Below are 5,956 nucleotides of genomic sequence, written 5' to 3' on the forward strand. Positions count from 1 at the left end.
AGGGGACACCATCATAGGACCTAATCACATCAGCCTCGCTATCAGAGGCTCATTCACTTGCACATCTACCAATGTGATATATGCCATCATGTGCCAGCAATGTCCCTCTGCTATGTACATTGGCCAAACTGGACAGTCTCTACATAAAAGAATAATTGGACACCAATCAGATGTCAAGAATTTTAACATTCAAAAACCAGTCAGAGAACACTTCAATCTCCCTGGTCACTCGATTACAGACCTAAAAAGTCTCAATATTACAACAAAAAAACTTCAAAAAACAGACTCCAAAGACACTGCTGAATTGGAATTAATTTGCAAAATGGACACCATTAAATTAGGCTTGAATAAAGATTGGGAATGGATGAGTCATTACACAAAGTAAAACTATTTCCCCATTCCCCCCAACTATTCCTCACAAATTCTTGTCAACGGCTGCCAATGGACCATTTTGATTACCACTACAAAAAGTTTTTCTCTCTCCTGCTCGTAATAGCTCACCCTACATACTCTAATGAGAGTGATCAGCTTTGGTAACACCCATTGTTTCATGTCTGTGACATATATCTTCCTAATGTATTTTCCACTGCATGCATCCGATGAAATGGGCTGTAGCCCATGAAAGCTTATGCTCAAATAAACGTTAGTCTCTAAGGTGCCACAAGTACTCCTGTTCTTTTTGCAGATACAGACTAATATGGCTCCTACTCTGAAACCGATTTCTATCTGCAGATATCTGCATCCACTGATAGAAATTTGTATCCGTGGACAGCTCTACAATTCAATCTTGAAAATGTCTTTTTTCCAGTATAGTATACTGGCAATACATGTCTTAATTGTACGGCATAATTGACCGTACCGGCTTACTTGCACCACTGCTGATATATCATGGGACTTGCCCTTTCTCTTTGACTCACTGATCTGGTCCCATATTATGATGGTTGGTCAGTCCAATACATCAGAAACAATTTCATTTGGTTTCTTGGCAAGACTACACTTTAACTGCACTTTAATCAGCCAGAAAATAGTTTTTAAAAAGGCCCCTGACAAATCCCCACACACCAGTCAGTTTAGATGGTAGTGGCCTAGTACATTCAAGAAATTAATAATTCTCTCCTGTCTCTAAACATCTCCTCTTGATGTCTCAATCAGCTTTAAACTTCACACAGTCAGAACTAGGCTCTCAATTTGTTCCACATTCCCCCATCTTCTGTCACTGTCAACACCACCACCTTTTTCTGGGGCACTCGGACCCATAACGTGGGGGTTATCTTTGACTCATCCCTGTCCCTCATCTGGCATATCTAGGCTTTGTCCAAATCTTGCCATTCCTTCCTCCATAATGTTTCTAAAATCTGACCTTTTCTTTCTGGCCACTTGACGAGAGCCTAAATGATCGTTCTAGCTATCTCCTTTCTTGATGACAATAGCCTCCTCCTCTCAGGCCTTGCTGATTGCTCTCACCAATCTATACAAAATGTAGCTGCTCAGATAACCTTCCTGATAGGTCACTAGGATTGACATGCAGGTTAGCCTTAACCAAAAGAAGGCATTTCAGTCTAGTTTCTTGTGAGCCAATATAGGAAATCTTTACTGAATGTAAATAATCTATGAAATTTGTAAAAAGAATGGAAAGACCTATAAAATCAACCACTTCTCATGACTGTCACTGGATCTCAGTATATTCTTCTTGCTTACTTTGATACAACAGAATTTCTAAAGGAATGAACACTGCTAAGGACGTTTCATACAACACTTTCTAGTCTACATTATCCATGTGCAGAGGGACCCTTCTCAGTCCATATTAGCTAGGATGCAATGACAGCCAATCTTTCTCCATCCCCAAAGTAGAGCCAACAGTTATAATGCTGTACTTAACAATCATACTCAATACAACCCCAAAACCAGTTACTCACCTTGTAAAGATAGTGTCTTGCAATAACATTTGAAAGCTAATAAGCTTATCATTAGTATCAGCATGACATGTATGCAACATGTGAAATTATGGCTACTCTTTGATATTATATTTTGGAGTCTATAAACAGACAGAGGAGGCAAAACAGGTTTTTTCCACACCGAGAAGAATGGTTGACACATTGAGTTTTGGACTGAATCACAAACAAAGCCAGCTGTGGCCAAGAACAATGGAATATATTTGCATTGAGGATCATAGAAAGATCATTTGCACTGCAAAAAAAATAAGTCACAGGAGGTCAGAGCATGCCCTACCTGGCCAAAGGATAGCCACAGGCAGCTAGATCGGGGGATTTTTGTGGGCAGAGGTTGTGTCCTAGAAAACCCAATAGCCCACTAATTAGGCCATTCACTTGGAATGTGGGAGTTCTGTCTTCAAATCTCCACTCTTCCTGATTTAGAGCAGAGACTCTAACTTGGGGACTCACACGCCAGGTGAATGCCCTACAGTGCTATAATGTATGGGGGTGTCTCTCTCTGTCTCTCAGATGTTTCATGAGAGCAGCATGACCTGGCTTAAATGTCTGACATCAGGAGAGGGTTCATAGATGTGAATTCTAAGCAGAGAGAGGTGCTTCCCTCCTGCCCAGAATTAGATTCCTCCCTCCCTTTGAGGGGCAGTGCTTACATCATAGCCCTCTTCCTGGCATTTCCTCTTGACTAGCTTACGGTCTATGTTAATGAGACACTAGGCGTATATTGGGATGGCTAGCCCCTTCTGTCACTGCGGCTAATTTTTTTTTCTTTAGCCCAGTCAGAGCTAGCATGAGCACATCTCTGAGCTGGGAATCACACCCCCCAACTGGAAGTGGAGACATACTCTTGGGCTGCTCCCTACACATCTTGCAGGTATCTGTGAATCCCTTTCCTAGGTGCCTAATTCTCACCATGCATTGTGTAGGGAGCCTGAATGCCTAACTCAGGATGGAGGATTTCAGTAGACAGTGGGCACCTAGGTGTTAAGTGTTGCTACCTTTGTGGATCAAGCTCTAGCTCATTAGAGATTCAAGGATCTACAAGCCAGCATGGTGTGATCCAGGGAAAGCAGTTTACTTAAAATTTCCCACCTCTTAAGATGGTTCACAACATCCCTACAGTCATAACATTACCAGCTTTTTTTTTTATTGCCATCTACAATATTTGTTTGTGTTCCACAGGCTAGTGATGCATTGTGTTAAGTAGCATTTCTTCTTTATTTTACCTGCCAATAGCTTTGGTGGACCCAACAATAAAGAGTGTTATTTATACTATACCCTTCATAATCTTACATCTCAGTTAAATCCCTTCTAGCTCTTTCCTTTTCAGAGCTAAATAATTGTGGGTTTTGCAGTCTCACACACTAAGCATTCAAGTCATCGCCTTAAACCTTCCTTACATGAATCCCAGTAATCAATTATTGTTCTTTTGACTCTTTTACCTGAATTATTGTGTCTTGTCTTCGGCCCTGACCTTGCAAATGGATCCACAAAGATGGAACTTTGCCCCCTTGTGGAGTCCCTCTGATCTCAGTGGGGTTTCACACAGAAGCAGGTGTCTTATACACAGGGCTGCTCGTAGGATCTTGCCCTTAGCCCATAAGTGCTTCAGAGCAGGGAATGCATTTATGTGTTGGTAAAGCACTGGGGAAGTGATACTTAAGTGTAAGAATTAAGAGCAACCACACTTAACTATCATGCTGCCTTCTTCCTTTAAAGGGTATGGCTGAAATGAAAGGTAACCGTGATAGAATAAAAGACTCCATATAAGAGTGTTCTGTTTTTACATATACCCAAAGTCACTGAAATGCGTTCTGGATGAGGGGATTTTTTGATCCCCTTTTAATACAGCTCAAAATTCTATTAGATTGTTTTACCTGTTCTGGCATATTGGGCAGACATCTTTATCGTGCTCGTCTTTACCATGCTACCCAATAATGCTCTCTTCTTTCCTCAAATTCAGTGCCCATCCCACTATGTGAAACGTTTAGACAGTTACCTTATGTTAGAAGTTAGCCAGGCAGCAGCATATTTCAGCCAGCTGAATCTTCAAAAATCACCTGTCTTCAATATCCATTTGGAGTGCTTTAATACTCTCCTACTGTGGAGTGATCCAACATCATATCCTTCCTTCCCAATAAGAAGGAGCTTTTTAGTTTCAGAGTAATTGCCTTAGTATTTTGCTTCAGTATTTAGCAGACAAAAATCTATGCATCTTGAAGATGACACAAGAATTCCCTCCTTCCCTGGACTGATCTCAGGGATTCCTTCTCTATAAAGTTTCAGTGCCTACTCAGGCTCAAGACTTCCAGGCTTAAAAAAAAAATTAAAAAAAAATGTATCCTTACAGGTTATGTCTGATTGTTGACACAAACAGCCAGTGCAGGGGAAATTAGGTAGCATGTCCATTTCTCCCTACAACTTTCACCATCCTGTATACGTTCTCTTCAGTGCTACTACACGAAATGTGTTCTTCTCCCAGCCTACTTACACTTTCAACTTCTCTGCTAGCAGCACATATGGTCTTCCATCTTTTCATACAGTATGTGTCCAGATTTTATCATCTTCTTTAGGGCTTAACAAACCCTGCACTCTCCAAGCATGTATAAGAGCAGTTTCAGTTGATTTGATCTTGTTACAAAATAGTCTGCCTGCTCTTACAGGGTTTTTTATTTTTTTAAGTCAGGGAGAAGGAAGCTATTTTTCCCCACAGAGAAGCTCAACTCATTCCAACTTAGCACTTGTGTCTGTCTTCATTCTACTGTCTAATGAGCCTCAGCTGGAGTTTATTGGGAGCCCAAGTACTATCTAACCTTACCAGACCAGCTGTTGGCAACCTCCACACCATCACACATTTCACTCATCCAAACTAAGTTGCCCAATCCCCAAACATTGAAAATCTTGAAATGAATTTAAGTCAATGCGCTATAGTTTTCACAAAGTGAAACAAATGACCCGCTCCTGTAAAACTTATCTACCAGCTAGATTCATGAAGGATCTTAGGACATGGGATGCTCAGTGTCAGTATCTAACTTTAAGGCACCTAGAAAAATCATTGGAAAAAAGACTGACTCACAAAGCCTATACAATGAATGGGGAGAGATAGGTGCCTTAGACTGCAGTCCACAAAAGTCAGCATACCTAAGCTGGTCAATGGGAGATGCCAATGACAGGTATGTGTGCTAAGTCCTGCCACACTGACTTAGATAGGTGCTTAAATCCAGGCTACAGGAAGGTGCCTATTTCTGTTAGTGAACTACAACAAGGACCCCCCCTCCTGGAGTCAGGCCACTTAGGCGTTTCATGTGATAATGAGTTAGAAAAGTACCTGCCATCACACAAAACAGCCAGAGGAGGAGCTGCTGCTGCCACCACCCACCTTATAACCTGTAGCCTAGTAGTTAGAGAATTTGTCTGGGATGTGGGGGATGTAGGTTCAGTTCCCACCCCTGAGGGGAAGGGATTTCACCATGTGTCCTACTTCTCAGGTGAGTGCTCTAATCACTGGATATTCTGATGTGGCTCTCTCTCACTCTATGCTGTTGAAGCTGTTCCAGTTTGGATAAATAATTCAAGAGTCATTGAAACACAGGGATCTGGACTCTGTCTCCCCAAGGTGGATGCCCTAACCACTAAGTTACAGCAACTCTCTCTAGCCCACTTCCTAAATATTTAATCCAAAGCAAAACAATGTTAACAGGAAAGATGGAGAGCCCCACCTCACAATAGGTCATAGTGAGACCACTTTAAAAGGTAGGAGATATCTGTTCAAATCCTTCCTCCACCCAGACAGAAGGGTAGAGGGGATTGAATCTAGGCCTTCCACATTCCAGGTACGTGCTCAAATCACTGAATTGCAACTTATAAGGTAAGTGGTAACGCCTACTCTCCTGCAGCATTCAGATTCTGAATGGGACTCATTCCCATAGATGTGCTTAGGGGTTGCCTACCAGATCGGGCCCTACATGCAAGTTAGGCAGGTTGACACCTATCTTCCCTCCATCTGT

The sequence above is a fragment of the Chelonoidis abingdonii genome, chromosome 5 (genome assembly GCF_003597395.2).
Source record: "Chelonoidis abingdonii isolate Lonesome George chromosome 5, CheloAbing_2.0, whole genome shotgun sequence".
Classification (NCBI taxonomy): domain Eukaryota; kingdom Metazoa; phylum Chordata; order Testudines; family Testudinidae; genus Chelonoidis; species Chelonoidis abingdonii.